Source organism: Pinus tabuliformis, chromosome 2_1 (genome assembly GCF_031772625.1).
Source record: "Pinus tabuliformis cultivar Carrire ecotype Pingquan chromosome 2_1, CPIR1, whole genome shotgun sequence".
Classification (NCBI taxonomy): domain Eukaryota; kingdom Viridiplantae; phylum Streptophyta; class Pinopsida; order Pinales; family Pinaceae; genus Pinus; species Pinus tabuliformis.
In genome coordinates this window covers 424,034,148-424,060,390 of record NC_142299.1, presented here as the reverse complement: position 1 = coordinate 424,060,390, position 26,243 = coordinate 424,034,148, and positions in this window count along the sequence as shown.

Here is a 26,243-nt window from a genome sequence, read left to right as displayed (position 1 = left end):
TTTTTCTTTCCTGTAATAGGTTAAGGTTTCCATTTCAAGCATTTCCATTACAACAATTAATTTAGGATTTGATTTCATTACATTCACTTCATTCATGATAGTGAAAGAAGGACACATTGTATGTTGCACATATAGTGTCGATACCTCTTAAGTTTGTAAGAACCCTAGGTTGATAATTAAAGTTGGTAGCCATGGGAGTTGCAACATTCTTGTTGCAATACTGAGGCTCATCACTTTTTGGCGTTGTTTTTGAGGAGGTGTCCCCCATTTTGATGACATGGTGCAGTAAGAGCCACATCACCATTCATTTTTACACATAGAAGAAGAAGTGACAGAGGAGGTAGGAGAAACAGATGGAGATGATGACAATGAAGAAGTTCCTCTTGGATTTCCCATTCAAGATATTGATGTTAGTGTGCATATGAAAAACACCCCTCCATCTTTTCTTCCAAACTTCCATGGTATTAGGTTAGAGGATCTGGAAACCTTTCTCTTTAAACATGAAATTGTTTTTAAATCTTGTGGTTACATATTAAACACTCAAAAATTGAGATTGTTTCCAGAAACATTGAAAGATAGAGCTCTTAAATGGTTCATGAGTTTAGGGACTAATTCAATAAGATCATGGACTGATATGAAAAATATATTTCTAGAAAAATATGAAGATCGTGATCTTAAGGAAGAAATCCTAAGAATGAATAAAAAAGAAGATGAGAGCCTTGAGGATATAATAGAGATATTCATGTATAATGTTGAGAGGGAAAAATTACATCATTTAGGATATCACACACTAAAACCCCTCCTACTTAGAACAATTAGGGATGATTGGATTGATATTCTTGATCTCATGAGTAGAGGTGATGTATAACAATTATCATTTGAAGAAGTTTGTGAAACATGCAAACAAATATCAAGAGGAAGGGAAAGAGTAAGTAAATAAGCATCAAGATCAATAAGTCAAGCTAAACATGGAAATTTATTTGATGACTTTAAAATAGAAATTATTAGCATTCTAAGCGAACAAGTAGAAATGTTAATAGTGAAAGATGAGGAAAAAGAAGGTGCTGATATTTTTGTTGTCCATGTAGAATCACATTCAATTAAATATTTTCCATCATTACCAAGGTTGAAGGAAGTTTACCAAGAGGACAATGGAGCAAGTCAATCACAAAAGAAACTATGTTATGTAGCTCCAAGAGGACCATGGAAGCCTAGTCAAACTGGTATGATGCAAGAACCTAATTCACAATTTCAAGGTTATGCACATCCATCTCAAAGTAATTGGAACACACCCTTTCCTTGGAAACTTTGGCCATATCAACCCCAAAACCAATATTAGCAACAAGGTTGCTAAGGACCTTATGAGATAAATCCACAATATCCTCAATATTATCCTCAATAACCTCCATACCCAACTCCATTCTATCCCTACCATCTGCCTCCACCACAACCTCATCCACATCCATATCAAAGATCCACTCCTGCTCAACTCCCTGTACTACCATTTCCAAACCCACACAAGTAGCTCAACCCACTTACAATGTTGAGGCACAACACTTCCAAACATATCTTCTTGATCTAAATGGTATTCATCTTAGATCAAGAAAGGTATTGCAAAAAAGATTCTATTGATGTGATTGAAGGACAACATCCAAAAGAAGAAGATTCAAATGAGGAGACCAAAGGATTAAGGGTTGAAATTGAAGGAGAGAAGGCATCACAATCAGATATTAAGGGAGTTACATCATGTTCACCATTAGATCCTCTATTTGTTCAAGAGAATAATCAGCAAAAAGAAGAAAATATGAATTTCATGGAAGAAGAAGACATCCAAGATGATCCAAATTAGCAAGTGGACCAGGGGCCTCACGATTAAATTGAAATATGGTTCCATGCAATCATTAATTTGCAACATCTCACTCGTCTTCAACCATTCCTAATCTCATTTCAGTGAAAGCATTTGGTCTCTTACATTCAGGTACATGTCAAAGAATATGTTTCGAGCCTACACATGATTTTATCTGTCATCCAGTTATGCAAGTGGCTCCATTGGAAGTATTCCTACACATTGTAAGTTGCAAATATAGTGTTGATACCTCTTAATTTTTTACGAACCCTAGGTTGATAATTAAAGTTCGTCACCTTGGGAGTTGCAACATTCTTGTTGTAGTACTGAGGTTCATCACCTATTTGATCCTACTTTTCCTTCCTTGATATTTTATTTTCTTCCTTTCCCTTTGCTTGCTTTTCCTTCCTTGCTCCAAAGCTAGAGGGCTCCAAGAAAACTCTAAGTGACCAAGAGTGAGAGAGAGAGAGAGAGAATAATGAGAGAGCTCCAAACTTGAACTGACAAAAGGTTTGAAAAAATATTGCCCACTCATCCTCATAAGCCCATTTATGAATGAGGCCTCTAATTTCTTCATTTTCCATTATTTTCCTTCAATTTCCTCCTCACATGCAACCTATGAACTTTCACCTTAATTTTCTCATAATTTCCTTTATTTTCATAAATAAATGTGCTAAAAATGTCTTTTTTCCTTTTAATGCCTTTGTCTTAGCCCTTGCCAATTTCCTTAGCCAAAAACACACATCCATTTATGCCCACTAGGATATCTTTGCCCAACATTCAACTTGAAATAAGCATCCCTTAACCGTGGTCTTATTTTTCCTTTATTAAATTTTATTACATGAACTTTTCACCAGGGCTGTTACAGTAGGGAACTTTTGTGTAGGGAAAACAATGGCCAACTTGCATAGGTACATGTATTGGTCCAAGATGCAAGAATAGGTAGCTAGGTTCACAAGAGGATACATGCTTTATTGTACCAAGCTTAGTAATAGGAAACAATGTCTAGATCATCCCACTACTACATATAGTAATAAATTTTGATAAAATAGAATGACAGTTTGGCTAAATTGGTTGTAGAATAAAAAATTATAAGAATTAATTCGTTTATTTAATTAATTTTAAACCAGGCCCATGTTTGTCAGTATTGCAATGAGATATCTCCACATTGTCATAATTATGATGATATTCTCTGTATCGTAGTAAGGAAGACGGTATTCAGCAACTATCACATTATAAACAAAAATCCCCTTTTTGATCGATCGTTTCTATTCATTGAGCCATTAATCGAATGGTCGATCACTTTTGACTAGTCAATTTTAACTTTGTCAACTATCATCAAAATTTTGATGGTATGTAAATTTATAAATATGTTTCTCTTAAGAGACGTTGCGACAATTTCACTATAACTACAATGGTTCTAAAAGGTTATAAGGTCTTTTTGTCATAAAAGAAATATTTTTCATTATTATATATATCAATTGCATTACAAAATATAATTGATCTAGTACACCACTCGGTTTATAACATTATCATCTCATAACCTTTTAGTGGGGAAAAATGTCAAAAAAAATTACTAGGGAAAGAAATCAAGGGGATGATGGGAGATGTTATTTCCCTTATTCTAAATGTGTGGGCTTACATCACGTAAGAGTTTTAAAAGAAACAACTAAAATACATTGTAGCGAAACATGGGCACATTGAAGGGGGATTGAAGGAATATCATTCATTGGTTAGCTATATATTCATTATTTATTGTGTTTATATTAATCACATTTGTAAAATTTTATATTGTTATAACTTTTTTTTATGCAGACTAATTTTGTATGATGCTATGTAATTATAAAATCAAGCTATCCCCCCTAGTCAGTGTTGGAATGCCCCAAGTAGTAGTAGAAATGATGTTGTAGAAGATGAGGAACATGGAGAAAATATTGAAGATCAAGTTAATGATCCTATGGAAGAAGTTGACAATAATAACATAGTTCAAGATGATGGGACAAATGAATTGATCCAAGACTTGTTCGCTCGACTAGTCAATTATCAGGATGAGGAAAATTATGATAATATTCTTGATGAAACTCTGTTAGAAAGGAAATGACACCACTTTACGAAGGCTCAAGACAAAATATTCTCTCTTCTACATGATTGTTGGTGAGCTTAAAAGGGTTAAATAATAGTTTGTCAAACACTTGTATGACACATATCCTAAGGTATGTAATATGTTTTATCACATATTATATATAAAGGTTTATTTTTTCCCTTTCTTTGTGTTAATTAATGTGTAAAATAAGAATCAAATATTTATGGTTAATATTATTTACACTAACTAGTGATTTTTTATGTTATAGATTGCTAGGTGAAATTATGTTACCGTCGCCAAATATTTTGCCTTACTGAGATTTATATGGCATTATGAAATAAATTGGAGTGGAGTATCAAGCTATAGATGCATTCTCTAATGATCATATATTATATTATGGAAAACATGCTTCAAAAAAAGTTGCCCATAATGTTAGAGCAGTAGATATCGAACCCGATCAAATAACTAAAAAGGTGCCTCGAAAGGTTCTTTTCCATTTTTCCAATAACTCCACATTTGCAGTGATTGCTCATGTAAAAAAGTATAGCATAGTTTATGGATTGCCATGCACGAAAGAGAAGTGGAGAGGGTGTTCTTCAAATGACTACAGATGGTTATGATTTAGGGAAATTGAGGGAAAATGCTCGCTTTATAAAGATGAAGCTCATAATGTTAGGATTTCATTGGCAGTTGATGGTTTTAATCCATTTGGAGATCTCAAGTCCATCTACTCAGTGTGGCCAATTTTTGTTATAATAAATAACCTTCCTCCTTAGATTTCAATAAAGAGGGAGCATATAATGTTGACAATGATTGTTATAGGTATTTCTTTACAGTAATTTTTCAAATGCAACATTTTCATTTCTCTTGTGTGTTTCGTAATGTGTTATATTTGTTTATTTTCTTATATATATACATATCATGGTAGTAATTATATCTAATTTCAAACAATTAGGTAACTACCAAGTTAAACATATGAATGCATATATCAAGCCTCTTATCAACGAGTTACTAAAGTTATGGGTCAACATCACTATGTATGACATCTATAAACCAATAAGGTAGAGGAAATTTCAATTCCATGGAATACTTGTATGAACAATTCATGATGCTCCAGGACTAACACATTTTGGTGGTAATGTTCCAATATTTCACTTTAATAATATATAATTATTTGAAGATACAACACATGTTTTTTAAATAATTGCTTTATATAATTGACATTAATACATTAAAGGAACTATGGAATCCACCTCAAGATAATGAGCTTCATCTCTATGTTTGCTAATAAAAGCATTAGGTAGCATGTAGAATCCCAATGAGGCATCAATTAATGGCTCGTCATTGAATATGGATGGATTGATAGGATTGCAGTGAGACATTTGATAAATGGGTGCAGTACTGTGACCCATTACATACTTTGGAATATCTCTTAAATTGTTTATTTGCCTGGGTTTCCTTGTAACAGTGCTTTTCATGTTATGCATTACATGAATGTTCGCTAGGGGGTGCGGTGTTGCCAAGTACAATTGAATCATGGGTTGGTGGGGCAATGGAAAGAGGACCTCTGCCCCCATTTTCACACCTTAGTTACCCCATCTGCAGATAGTAAATGAACTATTTATTATTGTTGGATAGTTGATTAATGTCAATAAATTACACAAGTCATAAATGTTTAGTTTTTAAGTAATCATATGATTCATGGCAACTATATAGATGAGATGGTCCATTGTGAGACTTTGATATTGTAGCGGGGTGCTAATTATTGCATAAAATGGTATCAATGTAAGAAGATCCTATGAAATGGGAAGAAGAAAATAAAAATGAGGAAGACAATATTATGTTAGTAGAGGATAAGACGGTGTTGCATAAGGAAAATTTTTAGCTAAACTTGTTGGAAATATAACTAGTTCCAGTCTTCATAATTGTTGTTGTACTCATTTCAACATGTATTCTATGCAACAAATAAGAGAAGAAAAGAAAAAGTTATTATTTTAAATCATGGGTTTCATGCTCATTTTTCATGGTATTGTACGTAAAAGCATGTTCGTTATTCTTCTAAGGTTTTTTTAGGTCATATGAGTTATTGTCATGAGTCAAGAAAGTCAACATCATGTTTATAAGACCTTACCGGGAAAAATGTAATTGGATAAAGAATTATTATGAGCCTAGAAAATCCAGGAAACTCCAAAAGTACAATTCGGACCTAGCAGCTTTAGGTCAGCCTAAAGGAGGAAATTCAACCCTTTAGAAAAGCTATAAATACAAGCACTTCGACCTCATTTGTCTCTCACTCACTCACAAGTTAAATTTCAAGAAGGAAGTTCGACCTGTAGCTGGGAAGCAGGATAAAAAGATAGAAAAGGTCTAAAAGAAGAAATGAAGGAAGGAAATATTGTTTTTGGGCTCACTCTCTCACACACATGTGAAGGACTAGGGTTTATGCACCTTCCAAGAAGTTTGAAATCGCAGGTCTGAGTTGTAGTATCAAGTAGCTGTGAGAGAAAGATATTTTGTTTTAACTTGGTTGACCTTGGAGGATTTCTTGAAGGGTTGAGTTAGATTTTCTACAACATCTATAGGGCTCAAGTTGTAGGTCGAAGTAGTAGTACTGAAGCTGGAAAGTCTAAGTTTCAATGTGAAGCTGGTTGAGGCTGGATCAGGGAAAGACTTGACTAGAAAGGTTGACTTGGTACTTGGAGGAGGATTTGGTCTAGGGATTGGCTCCTCGTTGTCTCTTTTGAAGCAAATTCTATAAGAAGAGAAGATTTTTCCCTCGAAGGGGTTTTTTTCCCTCGTTGAGAGCCTAATTTATGTGTCCTCTGTTGCTACTATTTTTTTTCTTGATATTTTTTTGATGAAAAGATCTAAATAAAGAACACAATAATACTAACTAAATTCACAAGAAAACATTAAGGTTAAGAAAAATTGGAATTAATAGCTGCCACTTTGTATTTTTCCAACAAAACTAAGAGAAGGGGAATAAAGTACCATTCATGAAGTGTTGACATGGAATTTGTAAGATGTAGGAATAAGGGGAACCCATGAAGAAATGAATGGTTGAAGAATGAAGAGACTAAATAATGGTTGAGGCTACAATGCTCTTTCGCTTTACAACCCAATGATCTTTGAAATTTAGAGGAAGAGGGAATTGAGGCTAGTTTTGTAATATTTATGTAGAAAATGATTAATAAATAACGAAAAGAGACTAAGCACATTGTTAGTGATTTTTTCCTTTGAGTCTCCACATTTAATTTATGATATTTATAGGATGATGTCATTATTTATTACAACCAATGATCTGTCAATTTTTGTTGTGCATACTTAATTAGCATCATTAAATGATATAGGTCATACACGTTGTTGGGGTTTTGTATAATCATGGGATTCATGAAGACAATTTGTTGTGCATACTTAATTAACATCATTAAATGATATAGGTCATACAAGTTGTTGGGGTTTTGTATAATCATGGGATTCATGAAGACTATGTAGAAGTGGTTCATTATAAAAAAATTGACATTGTAGAAAATGGTTTTTCTTGTATCACTTTCTCACACCTACACACAATTAGTACTACAATTTCCTTATGTGAGTACCTGTGCCCCAAGACCAACCAAGACTCTAGTGAACAACCAGTCATGGATGCTGGGCGCTGAGCCTATAATCACCAATGTATGGTGAGCAAGGGATATAAAAAAAAGACCTGCTAAACATGTTATGGTGCTGATGGTCTTGGCTTAGAAAAACTCAGAGAGAAAAATTTTGTACATGTGGCGAACAATTCTCAAGCATTATCAAAACCCTACAGGAGATAGGTTGCAGAGCTCCAAGTGGTTTCGATGAGAATGGGGAATTTTGGTCGGGGCTAGGGAGGTAGTGAGTTACCTCAACCACCCCAGAACAACCTCCACCTTTAGATTCACTCCTTTGATATATATGGCCCATATTAGGGCAAGCAACCCTAGCAACGAGATTGAGATGGATTGTCATTAATATAGTAGGTACTCCTCACAGCATGTCAATGATCTATAGATCGACATGATGTGTTGGTATGGGCTAGATTAATATTTGTTGCCAAAACAATTATAACATATACACATTATAGGTAAAACATGTGAATACCAATCATTAAATATGCACAAACCTTAGACCTGTAGATTTGTTAGGTGTGAGGCATATGAAAACCTAAAAATTAATGAGGGAAATTTAATCAATTGCATATTTTTGGAAACTTTACAGATAACCTAAATACTAGACTCCTATTGATGTTTATCATGGTGGAATTCAATTTATAAACATTTATGGTTGATTAAGCAATAAAGTGATAATAAGGAATAAATAAATTGTTTTATTTTACTAAGTTTTAATTTCTCCACATAAGTAGTATTAGAAGGGATGTACATGTTACAAATCAAATCTCTCAAGGTGAAAACCTCTTTTCTGAGTGAAAAAATTGAAGAAAGGTTTGCACCTTGATATATTTGATCCTTGTTGGAGCTTTATAGATTCGTAGTTCAGATGGATCTAGGTTGGTTTATTTATTAATTTTATTTTTTTAGTTTTATTTTTATTTTTATATAATTTTACTGAGTCAAAATGGTTTAATTAATAATTTTATTTTTTATTTTTATGTAGTTTGAGCTGGTCAAAATGTTTAGATAACATAATATAAATAGACCTTACAACAAATCTTCCATATTGGGGTGGAGAGTGTCTCTTGGCCCAAAATTGTAATAGAATTAAATTAAAAAAAAATATTTACAAAATATTTTGATTTTGAAATGCGAATGGATTTTGGGCATGTGGTATTAATGACCCATGGTATGGTATGGTATGGTTGGTAATATCCATGGTTAAAAGTCTTTTTTATTGTAAGTATTATGTTGATTGTAAGTCTACAAGATCAACAAATCAGCGTGATACATGTATAACATAATCATGACAACATATAGAAACATAAAACATAATGTTATGAAACCAGCTCACAAAACATAGAAAAGATAGATCAATGCCTTAGAATTCAGCCTCTTCGAGGGGGAAACCTCCTTTACATTACACAAATGAAAAAGTCTTGGATGATTCGAAAGAAAAAACTTCATTTCTATATATAGGAGTCTAAGGGGTCACAATATAACCAAGTCGACCTAACAATAATAATATAAAGGCACAAAAATAAAAATAGAGGGATTCTATGGGGCACAATAATAACAATATGGGGACAATAGGGGCACAACAATAACAATAAGGGATACAATGACAATAGTAATGGGGGAATCACTAGTATTATAGGGACCTAACATGCCCCTCTCCTTCAAAAATGTGTTGTCCTCAACGCTTGAGTAGTTTTGGATGCTTCTATATAAAATTCTCATCCTCCCATGTGGAATCTTCAATGCGTAAGTTCTTCCTCTTGATGAGAGACTCTAAAATTGATCGATTTCGTAGCTGTCGAGTTCTTGTTTCTTTGACTGCTTCAGGTTCCAAGGTGATTTTTCCTTCCTCATCAAGTTTTGCAATATTTTTTGAACTGGAAGCTTGTCACCTATAACCTTCTTTAAGCATGAAATATGGAAAACTGGGTGCACTCGGGAAGCTGCAGGAAGCTCCAATTTGTATGCCATAGTACCTATCTTTTCCAACACCTTGTACAGACCGTAATACTTTGGTGATAATTTATTATCCTTCTTAGCTTGCTTGAGGAACATTTGTTTATCTGGTTGTAGCCATAGGAATACCCAATCACCTACATCAAAAATTCTTTCGTTGCGATGTTGATCTGCCTGCTGTTCCATTCAATTTTGTGCCAAGGTGAGGTTATCCTTTAAGAGTTGGAAAACTTGTTGCTGACGCTTGATGTGATCTTCCACTGTTTGAACCTTAGAATTTTCTCTTAAATATGATGTGATGGATGGTGGATGATATCCTTAAAGTGCCATAAATGGGGTCATTTTTGTTGCAGTATGGAAGGAAGTATTATACCACCATTTGGCCAGAGGCAACCATTTGATCCATTGTGTCTGTTTATTAAATAGAAAAAAACGAAGATATCCTTCCAAACATTTGTTTACTATCTCAATTTTCCCATCAGATTGAGGATGCTAAGATGAGCTATGAGTTAACTGAGTACCAAGACAAGAAAATAGTTCTGTCCAAAAATTCCTAGTGAAAATGGGATCTATGTCACTTACAATAATCTTTGGGTTTCCATGTAGCTTTTGAATTGTTTCCATAAATCCAGTAGAAACTGTACTCGCTTCAAATGGATGAGCTAATGCAGACAAGTGTGCATACTTGGTAATTCTGTCAATTACCACCATGATAACACTCTTTCCTTTAGACTTGGGTAAACCTATGATAAAATCCATTGAACCTCCTCCCAACGTTGGCTTGGAATGGATAAAGGTTGTAATAGTCCTAGGGTCTTAATTGTTTCAACATTATTTTGTTGGAAAACCAAACATTCCGCCACAAAATTTTGAATATCTGATTTAGGGCCATCCAAAAAAAAATTCTTCTTAACCCTGTGGTAGGTTTTTAGAAATCCCAAGTGCCCTCCTAAGGGAGAGGTGTGCAATTCCCTAAGAATCTTTTGTTTGAGTTGGGAATTCTTACACAGGTATAATTGATCCTTGTACCATAACGAATCATTTTTCCAGCTAAATGTATCAGATGTACTGGGATCTTGTTGTATCTTTTGAATGAGTGCCCACACTTCTTCGTCATTCTTCCATTCATCCCTTACTTCATTTATCCAATCTGGTTGGATAATAGAAATGGTGCAAAGAAATGCTTCCACATCCTCATCCTTTCTTGAGAGTGCATCTGCCACAACATTTTGCTTCCCTTTTTTGTAGATGATTTCAAAGTCATAACCCAACATCTTTGTGACCCATTTTTGCTGCTCTTCTGAAGAAAATCTTTGTTCTAAAAAGTACTTAAGACTATCATGATCTGTTTTTACCTTGAAGTGTCTTCCCATTAGGTAGGGTCGCCATTTCTTAAGTGCATGTATTATTGCCAACATTTCCTTCTCATAAATAGCTTTGTGTAAATACTTTCCTTTGATTGGACAACTTTCAAAAGCAATGGGTCTTTCTTCTTGCATTAAAACAACACCAATTCCATTTCCTGAGGCATCACATTCCACAATAAAGGTTTTTGTGAAGTCCGGTGTAGCTAAGACTGGTGCTTGGCACATTGCCTCTTTAAGATGTTCAAAGGCCTTCGTTGCTTCTGGAACTGTCCATGAAAATGCATCTTTCTTCAATAATGTTGTTAGAGGTGTTGCTATTCTCCCATAATTCTTAACAAACTTGTGATAATACCCTATCAACCTGAGAAATCCTCGTAGATGCTTTATGGATGTGGGGATTTTCCATTCCTTAATGGTTTTAATTTTGCTAGGGTCTACCTTAACACCTTCATGAGATACAATATGACCCAGATATTCCACCTCTTGTACTCCAAAGAAAAATTTGGAGATTTTTCCATATAATTGTTTCTCCTCCAATAGTTTGAGACCCATGTCAACATGTTGGACATGATCCTTTCAAGACATGCTGTAGATTAGTATATCACCAAAAAATACTAACAGAAATTTTCTAAGGAAGGGTTTGTAAACGGAATTCATCAAACCTTGAAATGTAGAAGGTGCATTAGTAAGGCCAAAAGGCATGACCAAAAATTCATAATGACCCTCATGAGTTCTAAATGCTATTTTTGGAATGTCTTCAGTATTCATTCTGATTTGATGATATCCTGAATGAACATCCAACTTGGTGAAGTAAATTGACCCATGCAATTCATCCAATAATTCATCAATGACAGGAATGGGAAATTTATCTTTAATAGTGAGCTTGTTGATCTCCCTATAATCTGGACACATGTGCCATGATCCATCCTCCTTGTGAACCAATACTACTAGAGGAGAGAAAGAACTTTGACTAGGTTGAATTATACCAGCCTCTAGCATTTCTGCAACCATATGTTCAATTTCACTCTTTTGGACATAGGGATATCTGTAAGGCCCGATGTTTGGAGGAACACTTCCTGGAATCAAATTAATAGCATGATCATGATCACGAATAGGTGGGAGGCCTTTGGGAGTCTTAAAAACCTTGGAATGATTGTCCAAGTATTTTTGGAGATCTGGAGAAATGGATGATTTCGATGTGGGAACCTCTAGTGAACATAATTGTGCAATTATGCCTCATTGTTCTTTCTTTAGAAACTTTGTCATTTCGTTAGAGATGATTATCTTTCCTGGTTTCCCTGCGATACCCCTTAATTGAACTTCCTTTCCTTCTAAAGAGAATTTCATGAAAAGTTCTTGAAAATTAAAAGCTATTGTACCCAATGATTGTAGCCATTGGCCTCCTAGTACAATATCAGCACCACCCATTGGAATGGAAAGCATTGGGCCATTCAATACATATTCTCCCATGGATAGCCTTATATTATGGCACTTTCCTGAGCAATTTATGGCTCCTCCACTTGCAACCATCACTTGACACTTTGGTGCTGGATATAGGAAGCAATTCAATTCCCTAGCTACCTTACAGTGAATAAAATTATGGGTACTTCGCAAATCAATCAACGCTATTACCTTTTTCTTCTTGATATGCCTGTCTATCTTGATAGTTTGAGGAGTGGTAATTCTAGCCAATGCATTACAAGATATGGTCAGATTCATTTCTTCTTTTTCTAGGGTCCGTTCATGGTGTATATCCTCTTCTTTTGATGTTTCTTGTTTCTTTTCTTCCTCCTCTTCACAATCTATGTAAAATAATTTCTTCTTGGTACACTTATAACCTTTAGTGTATTTGCTATCACAACTGTAACAAAGCCCTTTTGCTCTTTTTTCTTCCAATTTTTGTGGTGTCAACCTTGTAGGTTGTGGATGGCTAGGGGTTGTAACACTTTCATCTTTATGATTGTGAGTGGTAGGCTTCCTTGTTGCCATAATTTTGCTTTCCATTTTTCTTGCCAACCTGAATGCCTTCTCCAATGCATCTAGTTCCCACAGGCGAACCTCATGTTGGATGTTATCTTTTAAAGTCCCTATGAACACATCAATCCTATGATCCTCTGGAATATCTTTTACCCTTATATTCAATTTTTGGAAGTCCTCAATGTGCTCCATCATTCAACCCTTTTGTTTGAGATTTATCAATTGGCTAAAAAAAGTGTTGCTTTTTGTATCCTTATAATGTGTTATCATTTCATCCATAAAAATACCCCAAGTGACAATTTGTTTACGAGAGCAAAGCCATCGATACCATACAAACTGATTTGGTTCCAAAGATAAAGTTGCAATGCGTACCTTTTGTGTGTTTTTCACATTATAGAGATCAAAAAATTGCTCCATCTATAGTATCCATGTTCCAGGATCCTTGCCATCAAACTTCCTCATATCGATCTTTGGAACATGGTGGTTCTTTGATCCAATGTTACAGTCTATGAAATCATGATTAACATTTATTTTGTTCTTATCATGAGTTTCCTTTACTACCCTTTTGCCATTAGTAAGCATTTCTTGTAGAAACGTTGTCAAATATGTCTTCAAATTTGTCTGCAAATCTTCCATGCCTTTCTTTAAATCATCCATCTTAGCTTCCATGTCATCCATCTTAGCTTCCACGTCGTCCATCTTAGCTTCCACATCATTCATCTTAGCTTCTACACCTTTCTTTAAACCATCCATATTAGCTTCCATGCCTTTCTTTAAACCATCCATCTTAGCTTTTACATCTTTCTTTAAACCATCCATATTATTTTTTGTTACGTTTTGTGCGAGTGAAATTTGTTGCACTTGGTCTCATAATTTTGATATGTCATGTTTCATTTCTTCCTCTTCTTCATGATTCATGCTAGAGATTTTAGGTTGCTTACTAGGTGTTTCCATTTTCTTTCTTTGGGGCATAAATTACTAATAATAATGCTTCACTGTGCCCTTTGAATTCCTTCAAACTAATTTTTCAAACCAAGCTTATGCAAAAAATTTAAAAAAGCTACACACTTTTTTCACTTTGTAGGAGCTCGATATTGAATCTGATGTATCTCCGTAATTTTGGATCTCCTAGCTCTGAAATTTCTTCTTGTTGTTACCCTCTCAAGAGTCTTTCTAACCCCATAAGTCTGATCAAGATTGGATTCTCCAATGAAAATTTATGCCAAATCTCCCACGATGACCTGAGTATAGACTGGTTCAATAGAGCGAACTTGTATGACATTCCGTGGGTCACTGTTTTAACCTTAGGTTCTAAAACTGATACCCAAACAAACTACAATCCATCCTATTTCTGTAAATTCTTACGAAAATTCAATCTTATGCTCAGAGCGAAAGTTATGACGATTTTTCCAAGGTGACATGTTTGGAATGTAATTCAGGAGTCTGCAAAAACCCTAACTTCCTCAGATTATATCTCTGCAAATATAGAGAGATAGGATATGAAATTCAGAGCCGAGGTTCAGACCGATTTCTTCTCAAATGGTTTTTTTTTTAGAGCTTTTGAAACTTTGTAGCGAAAGAGTTATAGTGAACATTCCACGATAACCTGTTTTAGATGAGATTCTAGAGCTTGCAAAAAACCCTAACCTCCTCAGATCTTATCTCTGAAAATATAGTGAGACGAAATCTGAAATTCGGATCGGAGGTTCAGCGAGATTTAGTCTCAAATGGTTTTTTTTTTAGCTTTTGAAACGTCACAGAAAAAAGGTTATAGTGAAAATTCCACGATGACCTGTTTGGAGCAGCGAAACCCTAGAATCCAAAGCTCTGATACCAAATGTTATGGAACCAACCCACAAAAAGATAGAAAATATAGATCAACGTCTTAGAATTCAGCCTCTTCTAGGGGACAACCTCCTTTACATTACACAAATGAACAATTCTTGGATGATTCAAATGACAAAACCTCCTTTCTATATATAGGAGTCTAAGGGGTCATAATATAACCAAGCCGACCTAACAATAATAATATAAAGGCACAAAAATAACAATAGAGGGATTCTATGGGGCACAATAATAACAATATGGGGATAATAGGGGCACAACAATAACAATAAGGGATACAATGACAATAGTAATGGGGGAATCACTAGTATTATAGGGACCTAACACACAAGCACATGACCATGCAACCATCATTCTATCTAGGGTCTAGTCATCAATGCATTATCTCAATAACAACACACACCATTCCCTCATGCATGAAAACCACCATATTTGAGTCATTATACACTTGACCCATAGGCAAACATGAACATGAATACCTGATGCATAACCATTCACATATATGCCTAAACACGTTTGATCAAGCATGGGTGCACGATACTTGAAATCAAACCTACAAGAATGATACATGCAACTAGGCATATAATAATGTAACCAAACATAAAACAATGTTAGCAATCATACTAAATTGATACATGTAAGTGACATAAATCGACATGTAACCAGTCATATACTCACGACAATGCATTCCACAACAAAACATCAAGTTTCAAATGACGAGATCACTTCAACCATGAACAACATCATGCAAATGCAACAAGCACATCGAATGCAAGTCTAAGAGAAACACATGAAATTAACATGCACGCATGACCAACAGATAGCCCATCGTGTTCGAGGGGTGAACCATGCTCTGATACCACTATGTAACACCCTCTTCCCACATCTACCTAAGCAACTAGCCAGCCAAGGTAAGCATGCGATGAGAGGACACTATGATATGACTTTACCTCCTAAGTCACGTTAAGGAAGTGCAACCAATGGAAACACACCATACAAACATTCAATATCAACTACAGGATTCTCAGGAACCAATCCAATACTCTACACAGCTTGCCCTTGGGTCCCATTGAACGTTTGGACAACTTAAGCCTCGGCTGCTTTCATGTTGTAAGCATGACAGCGTCAAGAAACTGAAATTCACTCTCACAGGATTACTTGTTAGCAACCAGAGACTGAATTTGTCAGTGATATGCCAACGACTCTAGGATTTGAGCCACTTTTTCAAGCCCAGAGCCGAGGTCACTGCCAAGAATTGAACCATCTCTTCATATTAGTAAAATAAAATGGAAATGACAGTACTAAAGAAAATACTTGTTCAAGACCTTCACTCGACCCTGACTAGCCATGACATGCATTTCGTCAAACATATCGCGAATATGTAATCTACAGGTCTAAATAAGAGTTCTAAGCATAGGGGTCTCATACCTAGCTGAAAATCGCTAAGAATCATTGATGCCTCAACACATCAACTTCCATTCCATCCATTAGGTCATAGATACATTGATCATTCAATTACAAGTAAATACATGATGAGAGCCACACATGGAAACTATTATAAAACATATACATAACCAACATAATAGGGACAGAAATATCAATGAAATCATAGTCATATATACCACATATAATCCATCATAATGCTCATAGAAATAAAAGGAGAAATAACCTTTCATTAATGATACAAAATCCAAACTCAGGAAGGGACTTCCACGTTCCACCCAATCCTAGAATGGCTAAGCAAAACCTCTCTTCATCCATTCACCCCTGTGCCATATTCCAAGCATGAATGTGGGATCTCATAAAAAAAATCAATCAAAACCATCCAAGGCTTCCAGAGCATTTGTCCAACCAAGGCTTCCAATACTAGTAACTCAACCCACCTAGGGGTTCTAGAGAATTTGTCCAACCTAGGCTTCTAGGACTAGTAACTCAGCCCCAAGCTAGGGAAACATGAGAACCAACTAAAAACAAACAATGAAAGTAAACCCACAATCACCATGGCTATCTGTGAAATGAAAATTCTAGGGAGTCCACTGTCAATCTCGGCCATCCTCCATGCTAATGACAAATCACAACGAAAGATCCACATTTATATGCAATGCATGCCAGAACTAGTGAAGGAAACATAGCAACTCGGTACCTTCAAGAAAATATGATGTAACTATTGATCCTGATGCCCTCTTGTTCTTTCCTGTTCTTCCTTTACTTTCTTGATCCAAGAATCCAAGTATACCACACCCACCAACAGTGCTTCAAGAAAACTCTAAGTCTCCAAGAGTATGAGAGAGATAGAGAATAATGAGAGAGTTCCAAAACTGAACTGACAAAAGGTTACCAACTGATCCTTAGAAGCCTTTTTATGAACGAGGTCTCTATTTTCTTCATTTTCCATTATTTTCCTATAATTTTCTCCTCACATGCAACCCGTGACCTTTCATCTCCCTTTTCTCCCAATTTCCATTATTTTCATAATTAAATGTGCCAAAAATGTCATTTTGCCTTTCCAAAGCCTTAGCCATTGCCTTTGCCAATTTCCTTAGCCATAAACAATCACAAGTGATCCCCATCACCAGGATTTTTCCCAACATTCAACTTGGAATAAGTGTCCCATCATCTGTGGTTATTATTTTTCCTTTATTTACTTTTATTACATTGAATTTTCACCAGAGCTATTACAAGATCTATGAATAACGAGGAGTATACTAGCAGGTTCTTGGATTTATTGAGGTATATACCTTGTCTTAAGGAGGAGAAACCTAACATTCAGAGATTCATCATTGGGTTGTCAGTAACATTCAAGGACAAGATTGATATTGATGAGCCTCGATCATTGGAGGAAGCCATAAAAAATTTAAAGTGTTGTTATGAGCAATCGAAATATATGTATGAATCCAAATAGGAGTGGAATGGTAATGACAATAAAAAGGGAAAGTGGGATAAGAAGCGAGGAAGATTATCAGGTACAAGCAACAAAGAGAACGTAGTGTCACATAAGAGGTTCAATACAACTAACATAGGACAAGGATTTTAGTTTGAGGAGTAGAACAAGGGTGATGGTAGGAAGCCTTTAGAATATTGGACTTGTGGCTAGGATCATCGCAGGAGAGATTGTGTGCAACATTAGGGTGGCATACTGCAGATTTATAGTGCTCAAGACGCACAGACGGTTGGGGATGTTGGACAAAGTATTCCTCGAATTTATGCATCTTTGGATAATAAGTAGGTTGATCAACATGCATATATTATTGAGATGGAAGGTAAGATTTGTGATCAAGTTGTTTCTATTTTGATTGACCCTGGACCTAACTATAGTTATATCAGTCATGACCTGGTGGATAAGCGTGGTTTGAATAAAGAAGTACATGCATATTCTTGGTTAGTGCAGTTGGCTACAAGTGCTAAGAAATGATTTCATCATTGGGTAAGAGTTTGCGCATTTGAGTTGAATGGTATGTCTACATCAACGCATATGAATGTACTTCCATTGGGCTCGTACAGTATGCTTCTAGGTCTGGATTGGTTGTATGTTCATAGTACTAAGGTGGACTGCTATGATAGGGCTATTAAGTGCTTTGATGAAAATGGAGAGTACAGATTCTTGCATGATAAGAAGAAGGCGACATAGGTTAGAATGGATACAGGTATGTAGGAAAAGCACAATTGTAGGAAAGGGTGTGTCTTATTTTTAGTGCATATTTCTGGTGACAAAGGTAAGGATGTTGAGGATGTTGAGGTCCTAAAAAGGTACCCAATTTTACAACAGTTTCAGGATGTATTCCCAACAAATATCTCAGAGTTATTGCCTCACAGGGAAGTGGAATTCTCTATTGAGTTGGTACCAGGAGTAGCACTAGCATCAAAGGCACCGTATAGGATGAGCACTCTAGAGTTAGTGGAATTGAAGTTGCAGTTGAAGGAAATTCTTGACAAGGGTTACATTAGGCCAAGTGTGTTGCCTTGGGGTGCACCAATTTTGTTTGTGAAGAAGAAAGATGGTACCCTCAAGTTATTCATTGATTATGGGTAGTTGAACAAGGTGACGATTAAGAATAGCTACCCTTTGTTGAGGATTGATGACTTGTTTGATCTGCTTAAGGGAGCGGCATTGTTCTCAAAGATTAAGGGTTAGTTTTTAACCCTCAATCGAGCTATTTTTTTAGTGCCCAAGGAGGTCAATCGAGTGCTTGAATGGATTGATTGAGCCATTGTTTTTTCCACCAAAACATAACCTATTTCACCAAAAAATTTAACATAGATCCATGCTTTTGCCCATAATTGATATTAATACATCGCTTTATATAATTTACATGAATAAATTAAAATAATTGTCGAGGCCACCTCAATATAATGATCTTCATCTATGTGCTTGCTGAGAAAAGTCGTAGGTAGCATGTAGAATCCCAATGAGGCATCAATTAATGGCTTCTCATTGAATGTGGATGGATTGATAGGATTGCTGTGAGCAAGTGGATGCATGGGTGCAGTACTCTGACCGATTACATACCTCGGTATATCTCTTGAAGTGTTTTTTTGCATGGGTTTCCTTGTAACAATGGTTGTCATGCTATTCATTACATGAATGTTGTGTAGGGGTGGGGGGTGGTGGGGAAGGGGGTGTTGCCACGTCCCATCGAGTCATCAGTTGGTGGGGAAATAAAAACACAACAAACCCCCCCCATTTTTCCACCTTAGTTACCCCATATGAAGATAGTAAATGTCCTATTTATTATTATTGAATTGTTGATTAATGTCAGTAAATTACATATACCATAAATCTTATGTTTCTATGTAATCACATGATTCATGATGACTATATAGATGGGATGGTCCATTGTGATACATTAATATTGTAGGTGGGTGATAACTCTGATATAAAATGGTATCAAAGTAAGAAGAGCCTATGAAATGGGAAAAATAAAATAAAAATGAGGAAGCAAATGTTATGTTCATAGAGGATAAGATGATGTTGCGTAAGGAAGATTTGTTGCTAGACTTGTTGGAAATGTAACTAGTTTTGGTCTTCATAATTGTTGTTGTACTCATTTCAATATGTATTCTATGTAACAAATAAGAGAATAAAATAAAAAGTTATTATTTTAAAGCATAGGTTTCATGCTCATTATTGATGTTATTCTAGGTAAAAGCATGTTCGTCATGCTTCTAGGGTTTGTTAGTTCATAGGAGTTACTGTCACGAGTCAAGAAAGTCAACATCATGATTATAAGACCCTTCTAGAAAAAATGTAATTAAATAAGGAATTATTTTTTAGTCTAGAAAGTCCTGGAAACTCCAAAAGTACAAGTTGGTCTTGGCAGCTTCAAGTTAGCCTAAAGAAGGCAATTCAACCCCTTGTAAAGGCTATAAATACAAGTACTTCGACCCCATTTGTGACTCACTCACTCACAAGTTCAATTTCAAGAAGGAAGTTGGATCTATATGTGGGAAGCAAGAGGAAAAGATAGAGGAGGTCTTAAAGAAGAAAGGAAGGATGAAAATCTTGTGTTTGGGCTCTATTTCTCACACACATGCAAAGGATTAGGGTTTCTGCGTCTTCCAAGAAGGCCAAAATTGCAGGTTCGAGTTGCAACATCAATTAGCTGGGAGAGAAAGATATTCTGGTTTGACTTCGTTGATCTTGGAAGGAGATGCCTTGATCAAGGAAGACTTCATGAAATGTTGACTTATATTTTCTGCAACAACTACAGGGCTAAAGTTGTAGGTCAAAGAAATAGTACTAAAGTTGGAAAGTCGAAGTTGCGGTTTGAAGTTGGTTGGTGCTAGATTATGGAAAGACATGACTGGAAGGGTTGACTTGGTACTTGGAGGAGGACTTGGTCTAGGGATTGGGTCTTTTCTGTCCCATTTGAAGTAGATTCTATAAGAAGAGAAGATTTTTCTGGGTTTTCCCCTTGGAGGGGGATTTTCCCTGGCTGAGAGCTTCATTTTTGCATTCTATTTTGCTACTATTTTTTTCTTGATATTTTTTTGGTGAAAATATCTAAATAAAGAACACAGAAGACTAACTAAATTCACAAGAAAATATTAAGGTTAAGGAAATTTGGAATTAATAGCTGCAACTTTACATTTTTCCACTAAAAATAAGAGAAGGGGAAGAAAGTAACATTCATGAAGTGTTGGACATGGAAGTTGTAAGATGTACGAACAACAGGAACCCATGAAGAAAGAAATGGTTGAAGAATGAAGAGACTAAGGAATGGTTGAGGCTACAATTCTCTTTGGCTTGACAACCCAATGATCTTTGAAATTTAGACAAAAAGGAAATTAAGGCTAGTTTTGTAATATTTATGTAGAAAATGATTAATAAATAAAGTAAAGAGGCTAAGCACATTGTTAGCGTTTTTTTCCTTCGAGTCTCCATATTTAATTTATTGTGTTTATATGATGATATTGTTATTTATTACAATATATGATGATATTGTTATTTATTACAATAATATGATATTTTTTATTAATTATTTTAATTAAAAGAGTTTGAGATAAATCTCAATCTTTATTTTGTGACTATTTTAAAATATTGTGGAAGTTAAAACCATATCATTCACTTAATAATTATTGACAGTTAAATTAAAATCTTCAAGTCTTATTCTGGATGATATCACCATAATTACATAAAAAAGTAACCAAATACCAATAATAAATTTGAAATTGAAAAAAATATTTAAAGCAATGACATTATCCATAACTCAAGCATGAGATTGTAGATGATGTGTCATGGTAGTGTGGTCATTTTTTTCAAAAAAATTGATGTGAGGAGTGCTTGAATCTTGTTTTTGATGGTTGAAATGGATTCAATATCACCAAAAATCGTTGGTCACCCAAAATCTTGAAACTTGACCTCTATAACCTAAATTTCCAGAAATTTGAATCAAATTTATAATCAAAATCATATTGAAATGTCTATTATTTTTCTGATAGAAATAACACCTCATTAAACTATACTATACAAAACTAAATACACAGCCTAAACCTAAGTTCTGAAATATATAACATTAAACAACTTCATTTAAAGATCCAAGCTTACCTCTTTCAACCAATATTATTGTCTCAAGCTATCTAAAGTAAATTAATTAACACATTAACATTTATTTAAAAGTTCAAATAGAACAAGTTATTATAAAAGTAAAATAAAATAAAAGTTGAAAGCATTTTGTTTTGAACCGAACAAATAAAGACACATCACCACTTATTCTTATAACTTTTTTTGGGAAGGCGAGGAGATATATATACATGCTCATCCATCCATTTATCATATTAAATAGATGGTTTTATTGTAAAAAGATTGTTATTATAAACGAAACATTACATCTACCCAAGCAATTGGCCAGTCGGGGTAAACATACGATGAGAGGCCACTATGATATGACTCGACCTCCTAAGTCACGTTAAGGAAGTGCAACCGATGGAAACACACCATACAAACATTTAACATCAACTACAGGACTCTCAGGAACCAATCCAATACTCTAGACAGCTTGCCCTTGGGTCCCACTGAATGTTTGGACAACTTAAGCCTTGGTCGCTTTCATGTCGTAGGCATGACGATGTCAAGAAACCGAAAGTCGATCTCACAGGCTTACCTACTAGCGACCAGAGACTAAATTTGTTAGTGATATGCCAACGACTCTGGGATTCGAGCCACTTTTTCAGGCCCATAGCCCAGGTCACTGCCAACAATTGAACCATCTCTTCATATCAGTAAAATAACATGGAAATGATAGTACTAAAGAAAATACTTGTTCAAGAACTTCACTGGACCCCTACTAGCCATGATATGCATTTCGTCAAACATATCACAAATATGTAATCTATAGGTGTAAATAATAGTTCAAAGTATAGGTGTCTAATAGTTAGCTGAGAAGCACTAAGAACCATTGATGCCTCAACACATCAACTTCCATTCCATCCATTAGGTCATAGATACATTGATCATTCAATTACAAGTAAAAACGTGATGATTGCCAGACATGGCTTCTGTCATAAAACACATACATAACCAACATAATAGGGACATAAATATTAATGAAATCATAGTCATATATACCACATGTAATCCATCATAATACTCATAGAAATAAAAGGAGAAATAATCATTGATTAATGATACAAAATCCAAACTCGGCATGGGACTTACACGTTCCACCCAATCCTAGAATGGCTAAGCAAAATCTCTCTTCAGCCATTCACCCCTGTGCCATATTCCAAGCATGAATGTGGGATCTCATAGAACACATCAATCCAAACCATCCAGTGCTTCCAGAGGCCATCCACCTCAACCCATCAAATAGTGATTCCACCTCACTGCCAGACATCACAAAACCATCATCAGATTGGTCTCCATCCAAGCCTTTCAGGGTTTCTGGAGTGTTCATCCAACCAAGGTTTCCGAGGCTAGTAACTCAACCCACATATTATGCAAGGCTTCTAGAGAATTTGTCCAACCAGGGCTTCTAGGACTAGTAACTCAACCCACCTAGTGATTCCAAAGTGTTTTTCCAACCAAGGCTTCCAGGACTAGTAACTTAGCCCAAGCTATTATAGGGCTTCCAGAGCATTTGTCCAACCAAGGCTTCCAGGACTAGTAACTCAGCCTAAGCTAAGGAAACATGAGAACCAACCGAAAGCAAACAATGAAAGTAAACCCACAATCACCATGGCTATCCACGAAATGGAAATTCTAGGGAGTCCATTGTCAATCTCGACCATCCTCCATGCCAATGATAGATCACAACCAAAAATTGACATTTATATGTGATGCATGCCAAAACTAGCGAAGAAAACATAGCAACTCAGTACCTGCAAGCAAATATGATGTAACTATTGATCCTGATGCCCTCTTATACTTTCCTTCTCTTCCTTTACCTTCTTGATCCAAGAATCCAAGTATACCACACCCACCAAGAGTGATCCAAGGAAAATCTAAGTCTCTAAGAGTATGAGAGAGAGAGAGAGAATAATGAAAGAGTTCCAAAACTGAACTGACAAAAGGTTACCAACTGATCCTTAGAAGCCTTTTTATGAATGAGGCCTCTATTTTCTTCATTTTCCATTATTTTCCTTCAATTTTCTCCTCACATGCAACCCGTGACCTTTTTCCTCCCTTTTTTCCCAATTTCCATTATTTTTATAATTAAATGTGCCAAAAATGCCATTTTGCCTTTCCAAAACCTTAGCCATTTCCTTTGCCAATTTCCTTAGCCATAAATAATCACAAGTGATCCCCATCATTAGGATTTTGCCCAACATTCAACTTGGAATAAGTGTCCCATCATCCATGGTTATTATTTTTCCTTTATTTACTTTTATTACATTGAATTTTCACTAGAGCTGTTACAAGATATATGAATAATGATGAGTACACTAGCAGGTTCTTGGAGTTATTGCGGTATATCCCTTGTCTTAAGAAGGAGAAACCTCATATTCAGAGATTCATCATTGGGTTGTCGGTAACATTCAAGGACAAGATTGATATTAATGAGCCTAGATCATTGGAGGAAGCCATAAAAAATTTAAAGTGCGGTTATGAGCAATCGAAATATATGTATGAATCCAAATAGGAGTGGAATGGTAATGACAATAAAAAGGGAAAGTGGGATAAGAAGCAAGGAAGATTATCAGATACAAGCAACAAAGAGAATGTAGTGTCACACAAGAGGTTCAATACAACTAACAAAGGACAAGGATTTTAGTTTGAGGAGTAGAACAAGGGTGATGGCAAGAAGACTTTACAGTATTGGATTGGTGGCCAAGATCATCACATAAGAGATTGTGTGCAACATTAGGGTGGAATACTGTAGATTTACAGTGCTCAAGAAGCACAGATGGTTGGGGATGTTGGACAAAGTATTTGTCGAATTTATTCATCTTTGGATAATAAGCAGGTTGATCAGCATGCATATATTATTGAGATGGAAGGTAAGCTTTGTAATCAAGTTGTTTCTATTTTGATTGACCCTAGATATTACTATAGTTATATCAGTCCTGACCTAGTGGATAAGAGTGATTTGAATAAAGAATTACATGCATATTCTTGGTTAGTGAAGTTGGCTACAAATACTAAGAAATGATTTCATCATTGGGTAAGAGTTTGTGCATTTGAGTTGAATGCTATGTCTACGTTAACACATATGAATGTACTTCCATTGGGTTCATACAGTATGCTTCTAGGTATGGATTGGTTTTATCTTCACAGTACTAAGGTGGATTGCTATGATAAGGCTACTAAATGCTTTGATGACAATGGAGAGTAGAGATTATTGCATGATAAGAATAAGGTGACACGAGTTAGAATGGTTACAGCTATGTAGGCAAAGCACAATTATAGGAAAGGGTGTGTCTTATTTGTACTTCATATTTCCAGCGACAAAGGTAAGGATGTTGAGGATGCTGAGGTATTGAACAGGTACCCAGTTTTACAATAGCTTTAGGATGTATTCCCAACAAATATCTCAGATTTATTGCCTCAGAGGGAAGTGGAAATTTCTATTGAGTTGGTGCCAAGAGTAGCACCAACATCAAAGGCACTATAAAAGATGAGCACTCTAGAGTTAGTGGAATTGAAGTTGCAGTTGTAGGAAATTCTTGACAAGGAATACATTAGGCCAAGTGCATTTCCTCGGGGTGCACCAATGTTGTTTGTGAAGAATAAATATGGCGCCCTCAAGTTATTCATCGATTATGGGCAATTGAGCAAGGTGACGATTAAGAATAGGTACTCTTTGTCGAGGATTGATGACTTGTTTGATCAACTGAAGGGAGAGGCATTGTTCTCGAAGATTAAGGGTTAGTTTTTAATCCTCGATCGAGCTATTTTTTTAGCACCCGGATCTCGATCGAGCGCTTGAATGGATCGATTGAGCCATTGTTTTTTCCACCAAAACATAACCTATTTCACCAAAAAAATTAACCCAGCTCCATGCTTTTGCCCATAATTGATATTAATACATCGCTTTATATAATTGACATGAATACATTAAAAGAATTGTCGAGGCCACCTCAATATAATGATCTTCATCTATGTGTTTGCTGAGAAAATCCTTAGGTAGCATGTAGAATCCCAATGAGGCATCAATTAATGGCTCCTAATTGAATGTGGATGGATTGATAGGATTGCAGTGAGCAAGTTGATGCATGGGTGCAGTACTGTGACAGATTACATACCTTGGTGTATCTCTTAAAGTGTTTGTTTTTATGGATTTCCTTGTAACAATGGTTGTCATGCTATTCATTACATGAATGTTCTCTAGGGTGGGGGGAGGGGTGTTGCCATGTCACATCAAGTCATCAATTGGTGGGGCAATAAAAACATAACCTCCCCCATCCCCTCAACCTCCCTTTATCCACCCTAGTGTTAGAAAATTATATATTACAGAGCAATGGAACACATAAAATATTGCAGAAATATAAACACAGAAAACACATAAAACAATTGAGACATAGATATACGTGGTTCACCCGGTTTGGGCTACGTCCACGGAGAAACAACCAGTCCTTCC